This window comes from Microtus oregoni, unplaced genomic scaffold (assembly GCF_018167655.1).
Source record: "Microtus oregoni isolate MIOR12 unplaced genomic scaffold, Mior012 000046F_ref0000063, whole genome shotgun sequence".
NCBI lineage: Eukaryota > Metazoa > Chordata > Mammalia > Rodentia > Cricetidae > Microtus > Microtus oregoni.
Window position 1 is genome coordinate 18,553,957 of NW_024543220.1, and position 21,393 is coordinate 18,575,349.

Here is a 21,393-nt window from a genome sequence, read left to right on the forward strand (position 1 = left end):
TTGTTTGCTATGGAGGATAGATTGATTTTGTCCATATGAAATCATTATTTTAGGTCTTAGTAACATGGGTATTTAATACAGCATGGCTTTTATTTCCGAAATAAATGAGGAACAAGGAGCTTTATGTGGAAGTGTGAAGCTGGCTGCTAGGCACCCTTTCTTTTCTATTAAGGTCACTGCTTTTATGATAGAGTGTCAGGAATACTGGTCCTGGCAGCCCAGACATGCCAGTTACATGCTTACCACCTTTGTGGGAGGCACTGTGGCTCTGCCGCTCCCTACTGACCCTCTGGTACACCCAGCTGGGGCAGACCTCCTGCAGAAGGGAGGGGCACACAGCCGTGGTTAAGAGTGCGTGGCGGGAACAGCGTCAACTACCTCAGGGTGTTCTCGTGCTTTTAACTTCAATAGACTCATAGACTGTCAAAAATAGCTTTACAATGTTTTCTGTTTGTCACATCTTGGCAAGGGAAAGAGTGGTGTCATCATTCCGTGTGCTTGCTAAGTGATAATTACAAGTGTGGAGACAGATGTGGCTTCGCGGGAGCCAGCAGGGCCGAGCCAGAGTGTCTTTGCTCCTGGAAAGAGGAAGTGTGTGGAGAGCAGCCTTGTTGGCTGTGACAGTGGCCCCAGAGGCTTGGAGCTGGGCAGTTAGGGCAGCTGTTTCTGGTCCAGGGTGGACAACAGGGACTGAGCCAATGAATGGATTACAAAAGAGGCCATGCATGTCAGGATCCACATGCATGGGGACCAGGATGCATGATGACATGATGCCAGTTAAAGCTCTGAGTGAAGCCTCTGATGGGCCACACTGCCCCATAGGAGGAGGCAATAGCATGGTGCACCTTCCAGGTTTGTAGAGTGGGCAAACTGGAAATGGAACCTTTGCCTGAACCAGGTCATCCTGGTACGCTGATCACGTGCTCCAGCTCCCAAGGAGTGTCGGGAAGAAAGTCTCTGCTGTTTAAGCTACTTAAGAATTTTGTCATGGCAGCCGAACAGATGAAAATGCCCTGTCCGTGAGCTATACATACTCGGGAGAGCAGTGTGCCGTTGCCTAATGGGCATAGTCCCTGCAGAGATAAGTAATGCTGTCCAGCCACTTGGAGGCCGATTTTTTTTGTGGTTGCCAGGGCTTTGCTTAGCCTGAGAATGGCTCCTGTTCACTTTGGGTCCCATGGTTAATTAACTTGTGCATTATTTAGAAGTAGTTTTTTAAAAAATTTAAATGAAGTGGGAAGAGCAACACATAATTAACAGCAGCACAAACCCAGATGATCAAACGTGGGCTGCTGGCACTCCTCGTCTCGCTCCCTCGCGCCTCTTTCCCACTTTCCCCATACCACTTCCCGACCCGCACAACTCTGTGAGGCGATTGCTTTCATGTACCGCAACTGAGGAGTAATTCACATGGCCTAAAGGTCACCGCTTTTGGGTGATCTGTTGTCAGTGTCTTTGTGGCCTGTACGACTTCCACATGTGTTAAGACCTGTGAGCCAGTCCTCCCCATTCCCAAGCGTCCACCTTCACTGGTCTACTTTTCGTCTCTGCCGCTCTGCCGCTCTGACATTTGTATACATGCATCAGATAATACAGCCTCTGATAGACTTTATTCACTAAGTGTTCACTTTGAAAGTTTATCCAAGTTGTGAAATGTCTCAGAACTTTATTATGTTATATTATTTATCTTTAAAGTTATTCCATGGCCTTGTGCATGTTATGTAAATATACAACTGAGCTATATCCCCTATTATTTTTTATGGCTGAATAGTAATTGTAGAGATATGTCATACTTCTTTACTTCATTTTTCTGTTGATGAACATTGGGTTTTTGCCTATTTTTTGACTGTTTTATATAGCACCATCATGAAGATTCTTATATGCTTGGGGGGGGTGGCAAGTCCACATTTGATTTACTAAGGAACCACCTGACCTTCTGACAGACTGTTCTGGCACCAGTAGAGGTCAGCCATACTGTTAGCCACGTGTAGCCAACTGTCACCAAAGCCCTGTGTTGTGACAGGGAGCCTCCTTGATGTTCTGAGCTCAGACGCTTGATGAGATGAAGACTTGTGCCCCTGTCAGGCTCACTTCTGAAAATGTGTTGTACTTGATACTGTCTTTACACCTAGTGTGCTGCTGCAGGCATTACAGCTCCACAGTGAAATCATTAGCAGAGCCTTTGCAGCTAGCATCACATCTGCAGTGCAAGCCTGTTTTCTTTTGGGTGGCTAAGCAGATGCTGCTTAGAAAAATTATTCCCGATTTTAGGATCTCAATCTCATGATTGCATCCATGGGTGATGGTCTCCAGGAGGCCCATGTGGATTCTATGTAGTTTTAAGTTGTGGAGACCAACTAGTTTAGCAAAGGAAATATGGAAGATGGCTCCCAGCACTCCTATCCAGCATGGTCATCTCGAGGGATGCTGGTGAATCAGTATTTGGTTACTCATTCTAGCCCACTGGCATGTCAGCCCTGCCTAACTGGGGGTGGGAGTCAGGCCTTTTAAAGGATGGGGCATGTAGGTGGGAGAGCCGGATGAAGAGCATGCCGTCATTCTCTCTGGGCAGGGAGCTGGGCATTTCATCATAACTGCTCCGTGGACTCAAAGGTGCTGTCAGGGTTTGAGAACTCAGCACAAGAGGCAAGCTGGTGTAGAGTGCTCCTGTGTCTCTGCCAGGGAATACTTAGAACTGGGCTTTGGTCTGACTCCAGCACTGACTGCATGGGCAGGGCCACTGTGATCAGCTCCTAACTGGGTTGGGCTCACTCAGAGGCCTAAGTTCCAGGTTCTGGGATTGCTGCTGGGGCACTGGATGCCTCTTGTTAGCCTCTTGTTAGCTTTCACAGTGTCTTCTGCATTTAGTCTGTGGCTGCAGTTGAACAGAAGTGTCTCTGCAGTGGTTAAGATTGGTAAGGCCTATTATTTGAAAGTGGTCCCTTTAAGATTGTACTTAGTTCAAGCAGTCATGTGCTCATGCTAGTTTGCCTGTTTCCATAGATCTGCCTGTGTCCCATAGTGTGGACAAACGCTGGGCCTTGACTCTGTGCAGTGATGGCAACCATGGTTGCTTTCCTCACATGGACTCCTGCTGGCAGTGCATTGTTTAGTGAAATTCCTAGAATCACGGCTTTAGGTTGCTATGGCATCTTTCTAACAGATGGGAACCCACGTCCAGATGACGTAGACACCTTCTCTCATTTCTCTGGGTTGGAATGCAGGTCACCTGCCTTTGCCTCACATGTTACCAGTCTTCTGAGTTTTCAAGTCCCATGTGTCTTCTTTCTACTCCATATCTGGTGGTTGTCTTTGTATAAAGGGCTTTATGGTGTGTGTGTGTGTGTGTGTGTGTGTGTGTGTGTGTGTGTGTGTAAGAGAGAGAGAGTCAAGCAGAGAGAATGGCACTTGTTATACAAGTGACATAAGCGAGGTGTGACATCTCTCAGAGAAAGCTTATCACAGCCTAGTGATTGAATCTAAAGCTCAACCAAGTCAAGCCTGCACCTTTCTTGTTAGAGAAACACGTCTCTTAGTTAATTCAGTGAGAAGAACAGAAAAAAAAAAAGAACACACTCTTCCCGGGTTCTGCCATAGTTGCTCCGTACGGTTTCTGGAGGGACTCTACGAGCACTGCACTTATTCCTCAGCACCTTCTGAGCACAAGAGAAGCTGCAGGAGGCCCTTGGCGTGAGATGTCACCAAAGGGGGAGGACCACACCCCCTCTTGTACATTCTGCATTGGATGAAACCATGCGGAGTGGTCTCTGCTCTCTGGCCGACAGATCGAGTGAGCAAACTCTAGGAGACAGAGGAAGATTAGGCAAGCAGAGTTGGAGATTGTATTGTTTTATAATTATATGGAGTTTCTCCTCATTTTTTCCTCAGTTTTGTGATACAGAGTTTCTCTGTATAGCCCTAGCTGTCTTGGAACTCATTTTGTAGACCAGGCTGGCCTTGAACTCACAGAGATCCACCTGCCTCTGCCTCCTGAGTGCTGGGATTAAAGGTGTGCACCCCCACGCCTGGCTAAGAAGAGTGAAACTTTTCCTAATTTTCTAAATGCAATATATTTTTATTATATTTTCTCCCTACCTTTCTACCTCACCCACTTGTAAATTTATTTCTCTCTTTTTCCTTTTAAAAAAGCCCACAGAGCTAGTTCCAGGACAGGCTCCAAAGCCACAGAGAAACCCTGTCTCGAAAAACCAAAAAAAAAAAAAGCCCACAAAATGAAAATAAAAACTCTATAAGTCAACAAATGCCAAAAAAAAAAAAAAAAGCAAAATGAAACAAGAACACCTCCTCCAAAAACCAAACAAACAGAAAAACCATAGTCTGTTTTGTTTTGGCCAACCACTCTTGGGCCTATCTCAGAATATGACTGAGACTCCTTTGGAGAAAACTGATTTTCCTTTTGCCAGAGGTTATCAACTGCAAATATCTTCTTAGATAAGGCTGGGGCTTTCTGTCCACTTCTCCCTCTCAGTGCTGGGTCTCCACCTGGTTTGAACCTGTGCAGATCTTGTGTGGGCTGCCACAGTGTTCGTGAGTTTGTATGGGCACCAGTCCTGTTGTGTCTGGAAGTTTCCTTGGAGTCATCCATCCATCACCTCTAGCTCTTACAATCTTTCCACCTCCTCTTCTACGTAGGTCACTGAGTTGGGGTACTGGTGGTGGTTGATGAACACATCTTTTCTCTGACGGAGTGCTTCAAAGTCTTTCTCTCTATTGACATTGTTCAATTGTGAGTATGTGTTAATTCCCATCTCCTGCAAGAAGAAGCTTCTTAGATGAGGGCTGAATAAGTATAACAGAATGTCATTAGGAATCATTTATTGCTGTGTTCCTTTATCAGAATAGTAGAAGTAGGTTTTCCCATAAGCCCATGATCTATTTAGACTCAGGTTTTTGGCTACTTTTGTAGTGTTAGGTATGGGTTCCATCTCATGGAGTGGGCTTTAAGTCCAATAAAAGTGTTTGGTTACTCCCATAACATTTGTGCCAGTAACTCCCACAACTACTGCACCAGTATATCTTGCAGGCAGGTTACTGTTGTAGATTGGAGGGTTTGCAGCTGGGTGATATTGTTTGCCTTTCCCCCCTGGTAGCATGCAGAATACCTACCAGCTCCATGAATGCTAGTCAGTAGAGGTGAACTGTCTAGTCCAGTACTAGTTAGACGTCTCCATTTTCAATGTCGTAAGTGTTGTCTTTATCAACAGTGCCTTACCATAAGATTATGGAGAGCAATTCATTGGCAGTAGTTGGTGATATTTTTGAGGTGGTGGGAAGTGCTTGGGATCCCTTTTACCAGTGACTCTACACTAGCACTGAAGGCTACTGTAATGTCTAGTTGGGGCCCTGTATCTCCTATTATATGATGACTCTGTTTAGATTCCTTTCATATACGTATGAAACTTTAGGGTTAGTTCTCCCACCCCATAGTCCCTCCTTTACTCTCTTCTTCCTTCCCTCTTATTTAGTTCTCCTATTCTGGTTTCCCCTTTATTTATTGTTCCCTTCTTGGAAACTCACTTTGCCCTACCCACTGGTCTCTTACTAGGTACCTAGCCTCATTGGTTATTCAGATTGTAGTATACATAGCAAAAGCCTAAAAGTTAACACTGTGGGTTTTTTTGTTTTTGTTTTTTTGCACTTCATTGAGACTTGATATTGTTGGAATTGTTTTGTTTTGTTTTTTAACATATTGTAATTGTTATAATTATTCTTTGGCCTTCCTACCCCTTCTCTTTAGACTGCTATCTTGAGGGCTTTAACACTTTCATTGAGTTCTTGTTTTCTGAAGCACTTACAGACTGTTGATTAAAACCAATTCATTTTATTTTGCACATATTTCTGAGCATTCTCTCTCTCTCTCTCTCACTCCCCACCCCCTTTTTCTTTATGTGGCAGGATGTGCTCATGGCTTCTATTGTTTCTCCCTAAAGGATAAATCAATTTGGGTCTTAGTTTTGTCTCAATGTGTGTGTGGACATTTTAGATACATGCTCTCGGTTTTGTCTAGTTCTCTTTTTACAGGACTTTGTACATTCAGGCTGTTTAGTTGGGTTGTGCCCCATACTTTCTCCTTCCCCTCATCAGCAGCCACAAAAGGGTATTGTGAAGAGACTGGTGACCTCTGGCTCCTATGAACACTTGTTCTGTTGGGTCCAGTATCCTCTGTCTGTGCCACCCAGCATCTCCCATGTCTGCTATTTCATGGCATATGCCTTTCAAGGAATGCTGGGTTAGAGTTTGAAGGGCCAAGTGCTTTGCATGTTTTCTTCATTTCAACTCAGTAGAAATTTGAATGCTTTCCCCTTAAGGAAAGGACTAATGGTGGAAAATCTGCTCTCGCCCTTTCTGTTTATTATTGTCCTAGAGATACTAGAAAGTTCATTACGGTGAACATAGAAATAAGAGGCTTTGGAACTGGAAAGGAAGAAACAACCTGCTTTTATGTTCAGCCAATATGCTGTCTACATAATATCCAAAGCAAACTAAAACTAAGAGTAAGTTCAGCAGGGACAGAGGGTGCAGGGTCCACCTTTAAGAATCAGTTGTCCGTCAGCTGTCAGTATATCCTAGCCACAAACTCAGGGTCACATAGATGCCCCCCCCTTAAACTCTGTGGGAAACTAAACAAAAACTAGCAAATATGTGAAGAAGTTTTTTTTCTAACTGAAAATATTTTTCATATAATATATTTTGATCACAGTTTCACCTTTCCCATTTCCCCCCAGACCCTTCCCTCTTCCCACCCATCTAACTCCACATCTTCTTTCGCTTTAGAAAAAAGGACAAAACAAACAAGCCGTAATTAAAACAAAAACCAAAAATGTACAAGAAACATACACACCCTCTCCATAAAGACATAAAATCAGAAACATAATAATATATAAGCAAAAGATCCAGATACCATACTGTGGGAGACCAAGTCAAAGGCAGGATTCAAACCTTGCAAAATTTCACAAGGCAGCAGTGCCATAGAGAATAACCCACTGAGCAGGGTATAGGTGTGGAGGGGTGATGAGACACACACGCACACACAACACGCTAAAGAAGGCACTAAGTGTACAGAACAAATGTCATTGAGAAAGCCGCACTGAGAAGGGTATGGTGTGGAGGGTGATGCTGGTATATATACACATGCTGAAGAAGGCACTAAATATATAGAACCAATGAAATGTATTGAAGGCTGCAAGATAAACACCAAGTTACATACAAAGACAGAACTATCAGAAAGGAAACATTCTTCTTGAAGGTAGAAGAATTAGTACATTCAATCAAGGACAGCAATAAAAGTTTTAGAAGTATAAACAAACGTGCAAGAAGATTATTTGGGATTCAATGAAAACACAAAATTTACAAATTATGACGCCGGGCGATGGTGGCGCACGCCTTTAATTCCAGCACTCGGGAGGCAGAGGCAGGCGGATCTCTGGGAGTTTGAGACCAGCCTGGTCTACAAGAGCTAGTTCCAGGACAGGCTCCAAAGCCACAGAGAAACCCTGTCTCGAAAAACCAAAAAAATAAAATAAAATTTACAAATTATGGACATAAAAGAACTCAATGTCCATGTCATAAAAGCATTTTCAATACATGAAGAAGGATGCTTAAAAGAAATCCCATAAGACGTTCTCGCCGGAGTCGCCGTGGTTTCCTGCTTCAACAGTGCTTGAACGGAACCCGCCACCGCCGCCGCCCTGACCACCGCGTCTCCCTCGCAAGTGCGCCAGAACTACCACCAGGACTCGGAGGCTGCCATCAACCGCCAGATCAACCTGGAACTGTATGCCTCCTACATCTACCTGTCTATGTCTTGCTACTTCGACCGGATGATGTGGCTCTGAGGAACTTTGCCAAATACTTTCTCCACCAATCTCATGAGGAGAGGGAACACGCTGAGAAACTGATGAAGCTGCAGAACGAACGAGGCGGCCGAATCTTCCTGCAGGATATCAAGAAACCAGACCGTGATGACTGGGAGAACGGGCTGAATGCAATGGAGTGTGCACTGCACCTGGAAAAGAGTGTGAATCAGTCACTACTGGAACTGCACAAACTGGCTGCTGACAAAAATGACCCCCACTTGTGTGACTTCATTGAGACACATTACCTGAGTGAGCAGGTGAAATCCATCAAGGAACTGGGTAACCACGTGACCAACTTGCGCAAGATGGGAGCCCCCGAAGCTGGCATGGCAGAATATCTGTTTGACAAGCACACCCCGGGCCATAGTAATGACAGCTAAGCTGACTTCCCCAGAGCCACAGTGACTTCACTGGTCACTGAGGCAGTGCGTGTATGTCGGTCTGCCTTTATCTATGAGTCGCACCGAAACATCTGCTTAAGTTCTTTCATTTGTACCATTTCTTTAAATAAAGAATTTTGGTACCCCCCCCCCAAAAAAAAGAAATCCCATACTAGTTCAGAATTGAGTATAATAGAGGGTTATTTATTTAGGGGTAGACTCACAGATCTCAATCCTCTGCTGGAACAGGGAAGGGCAACCAAATCTCAAAGTTGGAAAAGGGGCCAGACGCGCACTTTAACATCAGCATATATAGTATAAGAAGTCACGTCCAATATTTGGGCGGGGTAACTTAAAGGCTATGGGCAGTAGGAATTCCTACAGCAAACACAATCATAGCAGAACATTTCTTACATTTCCTGGGGGCAAAGAAAGGCCATTCAAGTACACAAGACACAACTTACCAAACAGAGAAACCCAGAAATGGAGCTTCCAAGTCATAGAGCTCATACACTGAATAGGGCCAGTAGGACAGCTTACCATGGAAAAGCATGATGATAAGCCTTGATAAACCTTAAGTTTGATCCCTGGCACCAACGCGGTGGAAGGAGGGAGCCTTCTCTGCAAATTGTTCACTGACCTCCACAAAATACCCTGATGTGTGCACTCACACACACTTAATTTAAAAACCACTCACCATACAGGAAAAAGTGTATTGGGAGCTGAAAGAGAGAAACACTCAGCCACATATAAAGAAGGCTCATTAGAGTCACATCTGGGCATTGAAAGATCAGAGCTATAGACCCAGACTACTATATCCAGCAAAACTGTTGTAACTTCTGTAGAAAAATATTTCATGATAAAATCAGGCTGAAGGAATTCATAGCTACTAAGCCAGCTTTGCAGAACATACTGGAAGGTCTTCACTTGAAGAGAAAGAAGGATATATATTCACAATGAAGAGACTTCAGGGGAACGGTGCTATTTTAGAACAGTAATTAAACAAATGAGGATTATGAAAACATGAGATAGTACAAAAATCAACTAAATGACCAGAATCAATACATATTTTCAGTAATAATTCTGAATATTAATAGTCCTAATTTCCCAACTCAAAGATACAGACTAGCAGATTGGCTTAAGAAATGAGATGTATCTATTTGATGCCTTCAAGAAACATCTCACTGTTAAAGAGAGCTGCTAGCCAGGGTGAATGATGGGAAAAGGTGCTGCAAACAAATAGAAATAGAAAACAAATAAATATCAGTGTTCTACATTTGATAAAAATAGATACCCAATCAAAATTAGTGGGAAGAATAAAGAAGCTCTCTTTATACTGGTCAAAGGGACAACTCATCATGAAGACATTATTATAATTTTAATATATCCATTGAACACAGGCATACACAATTTCACAAAGCAAACACTATTAGATATAAAGTTATTATGGATTAACCCCAACACATTAGTACTAGGTGACTTCAGTACCCCACTCTCAGTAATAGATCCACTATGTGGTATAAACAGAGAAGCACTGGAGTTAAGTGATACAATAGATCAAATCAACTTAGCAGACACTTACAGTGTTTCCATCCAAGCACTTCAGAACACATATTGTTCTCACTAATCTGTGGAATGCCTTCTAAAATAGGTCATATACTTGGACACAAATGAAGTCTCAGTAAACGCAGGAAAAGTGACATGATTTCCTCTATTCCATCTGGCCACAGTGGAACAAGCTGGAAATCAGCAGCAATAGAAGCTACAGTGAATTCACAATCTGATGTTGTTTCAACTGTGCACTCTTCAATGTGATCGAGTCACTGAAGAGATCAAGAGGGAAATTTAAAAATTCCTAGAACTGAGTGAAAATGAAGATACAGCACACCAAAACCTATGGGATGATACAAAGAAGCCTTAAGACAGAAATTGATAACTCTATTTGCCTACATTAAGAAATCAGAGATATCTCAGATAAGTAACTTAATGATGTACCTTCTGCCTTGGGAACAAAGAACAAGCCAAACTTGCAGTGCAGTAGATAGAAATAGTCAAGATCAGGGAGGAAGCTAATAAAGGAGAAATGAAAAAATATAAAGGAACATACAAAGAATAAATGCAGCAAAGAGCTGGTTCTTTGAAAAGATAAAACAGATCAACAAACCCTTAGCCAGACTAACTAAAAGAATGAGAGATGGGTCCCCAGACAATGGTGTTAGAGATGGAAATGGGACATTAAAACAGATACCAAAGAAATTCAAAGTAGGGGAGTCTGAAAGAAACGGATTTCAACACACATATTACCTAATAAAGTTGAACTTTAGTGAGATAAGTTGGACAGATTTATCACAAACAACAAGAAGCGGTAATTAAAACTTCTCAACCGAAAAAAAAACTCAATCCCATGTGGCTTCACTGCAGAATTCTACTAGTCCTTTAAAGAAGAACTAATGCCAATCCTGTTCAACTTATTTCATATAACAAAAAAGGAAGGAATGTTTCCAAACTCATTCATGAAGACAGTATGGAGCACGTTTCAGCACAGTAAAGGCTATAATATGACAAACATACAGCCAGCATCATACTGAATGGAGAAAAACTTGGAGCATTTCCACTCAGACAGGGTTTTCCACTCTCTGTACTCTTGTTCAATATGGCACTGTAAGTCTTATCTAGACCAGTAAGACAGGAGAAGCACATAAAGGGATACCAGTAGGTAGTGAAATAAAAATAATTCTTATTTTGCCAGCAATATTCCCCATATATAAGAGACCCTAAAGATTCTACCAGAATACTTTTAAAACTGGTAAACACCTTCAGTAAAATAGTGGGATGTAATATTAGCACAAAACAGCTTTACTATATATTAAAGACAAACATACTGAGAAAGAAATCAAGGAAACAGCCCCATTTACAATAACATAAAAAACAAAACACCACCAACAACCATGTAATAAGCTTAACGTAGGAAGTGAAAGATCTTTATATGAAAACCTTAATACACTGAAGAAGGAAGTTGAGGAAGATATTAGAAGATGGAAAGATTTATTGTGTTTCTGGATTGAAAGAATTAGTATTTTAAGAATGACTGTACTGCCAAAACCAATCTACAGGTTCAATGCAATTCTCATCAGTATTTCAATGCACAGAAATTAGAAAAAAACCTTTAAAAGTTCATCTGGAAACAAAAGATCTTGTGTTTTGGTTTTGTTTCTGTTATGATAAACACCATGACCAAAAGCAACTCGGAGAGGAAAGGATCAGTTTTTTCTTACGTTTTACAGTCCTTCATCAAGGGAAGGCAACACAGGAGCTTGAAGAAGACACCACAGAGGAATGATTGTTGTTCCTAGGCTCATGGTCAGTACCTTTCTTGTATTGCTCAGGCCCATCTGCGTAGGGATGGTACCATCCACAATGGGCTGGGCTCTTCTATACCAACAAGCAATTGAGAAAACATTCCACAGACATGCCACAGGCCAGTTTGATGGAGGGAATATTTGAATTGAGATTCCCTTTCCAGGTTTATGTTAAATTGTCAGCGGAAACTAACTATGACATCTTGGATTGTCAAAGCAATCCTGAGCAGAAAGAATATAGTTGGAGGTATCCCTATACCTGGTTTAAATTATACTACAGAGTCATTGTAATAAAACAACATCTTATTGGCACAGAAAACAGGCATATTGATCAAGATTAAAGAATGGGGGATCCTGGCTATTAGCCTACACAGCTTCAGTCACTTGAGTTTTGAAAAAGATGCCAAAGTTCACATTGGAAAAATAGCATCTTCAACAATTGATTCTAGGAAAATTGGATCTTTACTGTATGAGAATGAAACTAGACCCTTTTCTCTCACCTTTCATAAAAATCAACCTTCAGTGGATTACAAAGCTTAGTGTAAGACCTGGAACTTTGGAATCATTGGAGAGGCATGCAGTTCCTCAGGAAATCAGGTCAGTAGTCAACAAATAGAACCTCATGATAAAAGCTGGTGGATAGCGAAGGTAGCCATCAGTGGGACGAAGGGACAGCCCACAGAATGGGAGCTGTACATCTGATAGAGGATTAATATGCAGAACTCAAAAAACTAAGCAAGGAAGCAACCCAATTAAAATCAGGCTAAGGAACTGGACAGAGTTCTCAGAAGAAGAAATACAGATGGCCAATAAATATTTTTAAAAGTGTTCAACACCATTAGCCATAAGGAAAATAGAAATTAAAGTACCCTGAGATTTCTCTTACGGCAAGAGTCCATCCCATCCTGGTTAGATTGACTATCTGTAAAAATAGAAATAAATGGGGGTTGAAAAGATGGCTCAGTGCCTAACAGCACCTACTGCTCTTGCAGAGGTTCAGGATTTGGTTCCCAGCACTCACATAGTGGGTCACAACTGTCTGTAGATAGTTCAGAGGATCTGCCACACTCATCTGGACTTTGCAGGCATGGGAATGCATGCAGTACACATACATACAAGCAGACAAACACTCATGTACATAAGATAAAAATAATTTTTTAAAAGAAAAAATAGATGTTGACAGAGGTGTGGAGAGGGGGAATCCCCATTCACTGTCAGTAGGAGTAGAAACTGGTGCATGCACCGTGGAAATCAGTGTGGGAGTTTCTCACAAAACTAAAAATTGAGCTTCCATATGACCCAGGTATATCACTTCTGGCCATTTACCGAAAGGACTCTCTATTCTACCACAGAGGTACTGGTACATCTAGCGTATTGCTACCATCTTCACAATAGCAAGGAAATGGGACCAGCCTAGGTGCCCACCAGCTGGTGAATGGGTAATGGAGATGTATTACAGAGAATCTTATTCAGTCAAAAAGAAAAGTGAAATTATGAATTGTGTAGGGAAAAATTGGATAGAACTGGAAAATACATTAAGTAAGGTAACTCAGGCTTAGGAAGACAAACACTGAATTTACTATCTCATATTTGGGCCCTAGCTTTTAACTTTGTAAATTTGCTTTTATGTGGAAGCGTATTTGCAGAGCTTAGGAATCTAGAAAAGTGAGCCTATGAGACAGGTAAAAAGAATCTTTAAGTTGTGTGAGCGGTGGAGGGTTGTATTGAACACATGTCTAAAATTGGAAGAGGGGATTCTGGGAATGGAACTGTCTAAGTACACATGGAAGTGGGGAGATAGGGAAAATGCAAGGGATTGAGGTGGTAGGGGCATCTAGAATGCTGTGTGAACAGGTCATAAATCTGATATTTAATAAGCTCATCAAAAAGTTATAAAGGACTTGGAAGGGATGCAGACAAAACTGCTCCTAGAAGCCAGGTGTTAATAAATAAAAATCCCAATGTTGTGCGTGTGCTATTCTCTTATGAGTTGTGGTTGGGGAGACTCCTGAAGCCCCCTAAACAATATAGGCAAATGCTATTGGTTAGTCCACTAAAAGTAGATTGTAAGCTCCTGTTGCTGAAGATGCGACATGCCTTGGTCAGAGGACATAGAGAAATCAGGCTACAACTGGACTGGAAGCTTCCTCCCTTCTTGCTGGTCCTCATGGTGGCAGTTGCTATGCAGGCTGCTGAGGAAGAATAGCATCACCAGTCTTACTCAGCCTGGATCTGCATGCAGCAGTACTGACTGGCTGAGCCCACTGGTACAATAGGGGCAGATCTAGTCTATGCTAACCAACTGCCTTCTTATTGAAGCTGATGGCTGCTCAGCAGAGGGTATTCATGACTGAATCTGGTCAGAAACCTATGACTGGAGAAGTAGCAGGCCTTAGTGAGGAAGCTACTGCTGTTAAATGAGCCTGTCAATCACCTCCTAAGCAACGGTGTTTATGACGTTAGTGCTAACGTCAGCCTTGATCAGTGAAGCTTCCATTTACACAGCCAGCAGTGATTGAAGTGTACTGAAAATAAATGACTATTGGGTTTCTAGCAAGTGGAAAATCTGTATCACCTCCTCCAGGGTTCAGAGACCATAGCAGAAGAAGGGATGGAAAGAACATCCCATCTGGAGGAATTTGGGGTCGGGCAGCAATAAGGAACATACTGACATATGACATCTGGGTGTGACGTGGATGCTACACTCTTGAACTCATGGCACAAATCTGAACAGGATTGAACCTGCTGGTATCCTGGCATGGGAAGGCGAGGGTCTCATGGGAGACACTTGGGTTTTATATTCACGGAATGGTTGATGGAAGGAAAGAGACATTTTTCTGCAGTAATGTAGCCATTCAACGAGCCCTCAGGAAACTCACAAGGGGAGGCATGAAAGTGGAAAGGGGAGCCAATTGGGAGGAAGTTTATTGGCAGAGGAGGAACAGGGGTGAATATGAGTGAAGTACATTATATGTGTATGGAAGCTTATAGAGAAACCCATTATTATGTATAAATAATATATGCTAATAAAACATTTTTAAAAAATGTAATGGCTGTTAGGGCCAGAAGGCAGCATTCTATAACACTAAAGAGTAAGACCCTCCCCGTTGACTGCTGGGTGCTGGTATTGCTGCATACAGAGTGGTGGCTTCACTTTCCTCCTCTGTCACTGTGTTCCACAAGCAGTGGACTTGGCTAACATAAGCAAATCCAGGTACTTAAGTCCTTCGAAGATGTGTGTTGGATTTCAGAGCTGCAGTTCTGCTCAGTTCTGCGCTCACTGAGGTTGCAGACTGTTCTGAAGGTAAAGTTAGGGAGTGGCCAGAGCGGCCTCTGGGTGCAGCTCCGACAGCAGTGTGCTGCTGCATGCAGAGGGCTGGGAGAGGTGAGGCTATCCTGCAAAGGCTTAGTGTCAGGACTGGACGGCGGCCACACCAGGGTCCACAGTGTCTCTTTAATGGGGTGCACTGTGAGCCAGAGAACGTGTCTGACAACTGCTGGTGGGTGCCATACCTAATTTCTGTGAGCATCTCAGACTCAGGGGGACTGGACGGGGTCAGGTGGGGTGTGGCCTGTGTGCCTTCTTATTAGTGGCCTTGTCGGGCTCCTCAGCTAATGTGACACTTCTTCCTTGCTTTTTGGTAGATGGACAGTCTCTCCTCGGGGAGCAGGTGGGCTGGCAGGACAGGCGTCCCCAGGCCGGGAGAAGGAGGCGCTCCCAGGTACTCTCGTCCACCCCTGCTGGTGACTTGCCCACCCAGCCCCATCCTGTTCCAGACAATGGCCACCTGTGACCCTGCCTGCCTTGACCTGCTTTGCCCACCTGTGCCTGCCTGTGCCCAACCTCAGCCCAGAACTCCCACCCTTCCCACCCCAAATTAGGACCGGTCCCGACTTTTGGTTCCTGCCTTGCTTTTCCACTCTGATCCAATCCCCAGTAACCCCCTCTGCCATGTTACCACAGGGACTTCTCAAGAAGGAGCGGTTAGAGCCTATCGGTTCTGTCTGCTTCTCATCTGTTTATTTTCCTTCAAAGGGTAATTTGTAGTGAAGCGAAAACAAATGTGTGTTTCTGAATGATCTGGCCTGATTCCATCGTGAATGCTGCTTCTCATCTATACAGAATTCTGGCGATTCTTTATTCTTAGTGGTCATTTTTATCAGGTTAGAACAGCGGGGGTAACGAGGGCCTTCAGAGCAGCGCTGGCCTGAGGAGTGAGTGTAAGTGAGGCTGGAAGAGGGAGTGGCTCCAGGGTCAGAAGACCAACAGGAGCCAAAGTGGGCTCTATGCCAGGCTCTGATTAGACTTGGGACATATCTACAAGTGAGAAGTCTGAGCATCTGTGCCTAGGGAGGGCCATGCAGGGTGGATTTTACATCTGAGAAAACCAGTGACAGATTTAGAAAATGAAGGAAAAGGGGTAAAGGAAAGGGGCCAAGAGGGAATGGGTACATACATGTATATTAGTGTAAGTGCATACACACAAGTATACATGCTTATACACATGTTAGTGCCTGTGCACGTGAATGTAAGTTCACATGGGTATGAATGAGCACATAACACACATGGGTGTGGGTGTAGGAATGCGTCTATACACGTTCATGTTTGTACATACATGTGTAGGAAGGTGCATATGTGTGGTTTTGTGCATGTGATAATGTCTATGTCTCTATGCACATGGGTGTACATGTTTGTGCTCTCTTGTGTATATGTGTGCATGAGTGTGTGTGTACATACAGATGTGCACACACGCACTTGACCCACTTGACAAAGGGGCATTTCCGCAAAGGTGAGAGGGAGCGAGCTACAGATGAAGAGCAGCCACACAGAAGAAATGGCGAGCATGAGCATTTTGAGTAGAGGAATGCCAGGGCCAGAGAAGAGCAAGCATGAGGCAGCTTAGCTCTGAGAGGCAAGCACAGTCCCTGCAGCATCTTCCAGCCTGAGTGAGAGCAATTGCTTGATGTAAGCAGAAGGGAGCCCCAAGCTGGTGGTTTGTTACAAAGTAGCTGTGGCTTCTGGGTAGGATAAACTCTCAGGCAACCCTCCGTGGGAGGAGAGACCAGCTAGGAGACTCTGCCGGGGCACATGTGAGAAGCAGTGGTGGATAGGACCACATGACTAGAACAGGTGATTGCCGCCCTTTTCTTTACCTGTTGAGTGTATCTAGTTGTGCTCTTTCCTCAGGTATGGAGTCTACTCTGGATCTCTGGGGTAGACCCCCTACCCCCACCCAGTGTTATTGGTGAATCTGCCCCAAGTCTCCCCAGAGCCTGGCCCAAAGCCCATATTTGGCCACTGTTGACTTAGTGACTTGGGGAGAACATAAGGCTTTCCATCACCTTCTCTAAACAGAGAAGCATGTCTGTGACAAAAGGCTTGGAGAACCACCAGGCTCTAGGTGAATAGTGAATAACGGGAAGACCAGCAGTGCAAAAGCTGAGGCGAGACTTCCAGGCTGAGAGGTGCCTGGCATGCAGAGAAGACAAAGGAAATGTAGACTTCTGCTTGGTCAGCAAATCCATGTATGGCTGCAAACAGTATGGACCATTGAGGGTGTAATAGACAGAGGAGAGGCTCAGGCCCTGGCCTGGGGCTACCATCCTCCGTAGAGCAGGGAGGCAGAGGAGTAAACAGGGATTGAGCAGTAGTGAAACTAGGGATGGGCGGAGCCATGAGGCTTGTCAAGCAAGCAGCCTCACCTGCCAGGGTGAGAGTACGGACTCTTAGTAAGAGAGTCTATGGAGTCACAAGCAGTCATGAGCTTTCTAGATTCAGGGAACAAGAGTGATGTGTTTGTGCGAGGGGCTGGAGCTGTGGTCCCATGGATAAGAGTTCCTGCTGCTATTACAGAATTCCAGTCTTCAATTTCCAGCACCCATATGATAGCTCACAACCACCTGTACCTCTAGTTCAGGGAATCTGATGTCCTCTCCCAGCATCCTCGGGCACTGCATCCATGTGGTACATAGATATACATGTAGGCAAACCCAAACATATAAAGTAAAAATAAAAAAATATTTCTTTTTTAAAAAATGTGTGAAGGTGGAAAACAATAAAATGCGGGATGGCAGACATGGTGGTGTTCCCAGCTGTCCAGATCAGAAATAATCACTCAGAAACTATATTATTTGCAATACTGTTTGGCCAATAGCTTAAGCATATTTCTAGCTAGCTCTTATATCCTAAACTAACCCATCTCCATTAATCTGTGCATCATCACAAGGTCGTGGTCTACCGGCAAAGTTTTGGAAGGTTCCAGCAGAGGTATCTGTCTCCTGCGGCGGCTACACGGTGTCTCTCTGACTCCACCTACTCTCTCTATATATCTTTTCCACCCTGCCCATACTCTATTAAGTCATTGGCCAAAATTAGCTTCTTTATTAACCACTGGCAATAAAACATCCTATCATACAGAGGGGAATCCCACATCATGGTGGAAGCCACTTTAGAGAGTTTTACTGACCAAGAGGAGAGAGGGGAGAAGGAAGCTGGTTTCTTGTGGAAACCGGAGGAGCAGCAACATGAATCTGAGGTGCACATACAAGCAAGAGGGAGAGGAGACAGCCCTGAGGCCAGTGCTGGGTATTGTGGGTACTAGTGGTGAGGTCCAGCAAGGAAGGCCTTTCCTAAGAAGAGGATAGCAGAAGGCAAAATGTCATACCCAGCTTCTGTTCCAGTTGTTGGTGGTTGTAACTTAACTGCTCTCCAAGTGGAAAACAATCAAGAAATTACCCCCCTCACACACACACACACACACACACTTTTCCAACTTAGAGAACAGTCCTTGGTTTCCATGGTTATTGCTGTTTAGCTACACAGCAAGTGTTATGCGGTGTCACAAGCTAATTACAGGCAACAGAGAAATTGCAGGATAAGTTTTGAATAAATACAGAGTAGATGCATGGGTTAACCTCTGCTCCTGGGACTGATGTTCAGCTTACTTCTGCTATGTGTGGAAGCTGGGCCTTTGGACCTGTCACCAGCCCAGAGCCATGTTTCTGGCCCTCAGCTTTCCCTTGCTCTATCACATGATTGGACTACTACTTCTCTTCTGTGCCTGGACCTCAAGGCAAGCAGTCCCCAGCCCCACCTGGCCTTTGTGGCACCTTGCTTAAGTGAGACTGGGAACGAGGTGCAGGCCTTCTGTGGCCCTGCAGTCTGGAAATGTCGTCCGTCCTTTAGGAAGGATGTTTGGAGCCTAAAGATAGTGCACCCCAGTCTCCTGGTGATGCATATTCTAACAGGAAGATTGCAGAGAACTGTCATCTGCTGTCATCTTAATCCAAAACCTTCAGAAAAGACACAATTCGAGCAGCAGCTACAGTAGGGACAGGGGTGCCTGCAGCTAGAGGGCCAGGAATATAATTTGTATGAAATAAATGATGCTTGTGAACGCTGTAGGACATGTGGAGAGGCCAGGAAGAACAAGAACTCTGATGCACAACAGGGCAGGAGAGAAAACGGGCCACCTCTCCACCCTGAAGTGCTCCACAGCAAGCTCCAGAGGTATATACCCTCCTCACATTGAGAAAGTCGACTGTGGGTTGGGCCTCAGCATCTGTAGCTCCAGAAAGGGACTGGAAACCACTTTCTAAGACAGTGTAGGACAATCAGATGAAAGCTTTAGCAGAACAGCGCACACAGCCCAGCTCCATCACACACTTGAAGAAAACAAAGAGCAGGAAAAAGAAGCGTCACACACAATAGGAAGGAAGAACATTCAAGGGATGGTTTAAGAGCATAACACGTGAGAAAAAGATTCAGATAGAAGGCATTGCTTTCTCCAAAGAAACAGCCAAGGACTTCGAGAAGCAGCAAACATTTAGGGTAGGAAAACATATGAGATAGGATGGTGTGAGTCACACAATGCATAACACCAAGAATCACTGACGTCTTCTTTAGGGTTCCTGTTGATGCAATAAAACACCTTGTTTTTGCTTCTGTGTGCAACCTCAGGGTCTGTATGGGGTCAATCTCATGCCTGGCCTACTAGGCCCTGGTCATCTTGAATCTCCCACGAAAGGATACTGTTTAGTTAGTGCACATCATTATTTCCGCAGCCCAAGACTAGGGACACAGGTGGAATCAACATACATCCACGAAATAACACAGCAACGGTGCATAAAATACCCCCGCTCTGGCGATCCTGGTACTATCAGACAGCAGGCTGAACAAGGTATGAGGAGAAGGCAAGTCAGCAGAGTTCCTCTGTGGCTTCTGCCTCCAGATTTCTGCGGTCCTACTCTGACTTCCCTCAATATCAGAGTGTGAGCTGAGAGTTGCAGATAAAATACCCCCCCCCCCAAGTCGCTTTTGGCCATGATGCCCAGCAAGAGTAGGAGAAGGTGGCACCGAGTCACAAAACCTTTTCCCTGGTGAAGGGAAGGCTGGGTTCTGTTAAAAATCAGACTGCTCAAGAACAATGGCAATGAGTTTCTGATCCTACTGCACGTACTGGCTTTGTGGGAGCCTAGGCAGTCTGGATGCTCACCTTACTAGACCTGGATGGAGGTGGGTGGTCCTTGGACTTCCCACAGGGCAGGGAACCCTGATTGCTCTTTGGGCTGACGAGGGAGGGGGACGTGATTGGGGGAGGGGGAGGGAAATGGGAGGTGGTGGCAGGGAAGAGACAGAAATCTTTAATAAATAAATTAATAAAAAGAAAAAATTAAAAAAATTTAAAAAAATCAGACTGCTGAGATGGCTCAGATGAACTGCCTGGTTGTTTTGTTGCTTTGGTATAAGCTAGAGTCATCTGGGAAAGGGGGACATCCCTTGAGGAATTGCTGCCATCAGATCAGTGTCCTGTAGGGGTCTCACTACTGCTGCACAGGAAAGGCACGTTAGTTGCCTAACAAATGCAGCTTAAGGAAGGTTGGAAGGACTTACATGGCTCATGGTTTAAAGGGCATAGGTCAGACGGCCAGAAAAGCATGCCATGCCGATGGTAACACGAGGTAACCAGTCACATTGCATCCACAGTCAGGAAGCCAAGAAATGACTGCTGGCAGTCAGCTTGTTTGTTTGTTTTTTCATTTTTATTCAGTCCAGGACCCTCGCCCGTGGGACCGTGCTACCCACTTTTAGGGTAGTCCTCCTTCTCAATTAACTTCCCTAAAAATACCCTGAGAGCCATGCCCAGACATATATCTCCTAAGTGATTCTGAGTTCCAGCAAATTGGCATTGAAGGTTTAACCATCACAAAGGATGTCAGGTACTGGCTACAGAGATTCTCCATTGCTTGACTCCATGGTGATACACAGTCCTTCGGGGGGGGGGGGTACTTTGCATCCTCCCCTCCCTCAACTCTACCTGTGCTAAGGCCTCAGGCTTCCCTGGACTGCCTTGGGCATCCTTATCCTGCCACCACAGTGGCCACATGGGACACTATCACACTGGAAACTTGGCACCGCTGCCTCCATTTTGGCCTGTGCTCTTCTGAGAATGCAGGGCCTAAGGGTGTTCCCCACTAGGGGCTTTGCTCCTTTAGAAAAAGGAATATGGTTGCATGCATGGGGAGTTGGATGCTCCCCCTACCCAGGGTAGATCAAAAGAAGGGGAGTAATTTGAGCATTCTTGATGGGTGGTGATAGTAGCAAGGGGGGAGTTTGGCTGGACTAGGAAAAGGTGCCAGCGAGATCTGAATCCCCTAGACCCCATAACCCTTCAGACAGCCCATCCAGTAGTGGGCCAATGGGCCCCTGGAGTTGGTGCCATTGTGTTTGTCAGGTAGGGTTCTCTAGAGTAACAGAGCTTATGGAATAAGTCTCAT

The 21,393-nt window shown here is 44.5% G+C and overlaps 1 protein-coding gene and 1 pseudogene across 11 annotated transcripts in view; both read left to right on the forward strand.

Annotated features, from left to right (window-relative positions):
• Pcbp3 (poly(rC) binding protein 3) overlaps positions 1-21,393 on the forward strand; it is a 179,209-nt gene that overhangs the window by 87,988 nt on the left and 69,828 nt on the right. The gene's annotated exons all lie outside the window — the stretch shown is intronic.
• LOC121435722 lies at positions 7,686-8,288 on the forward strand (annotated as a pseudogene).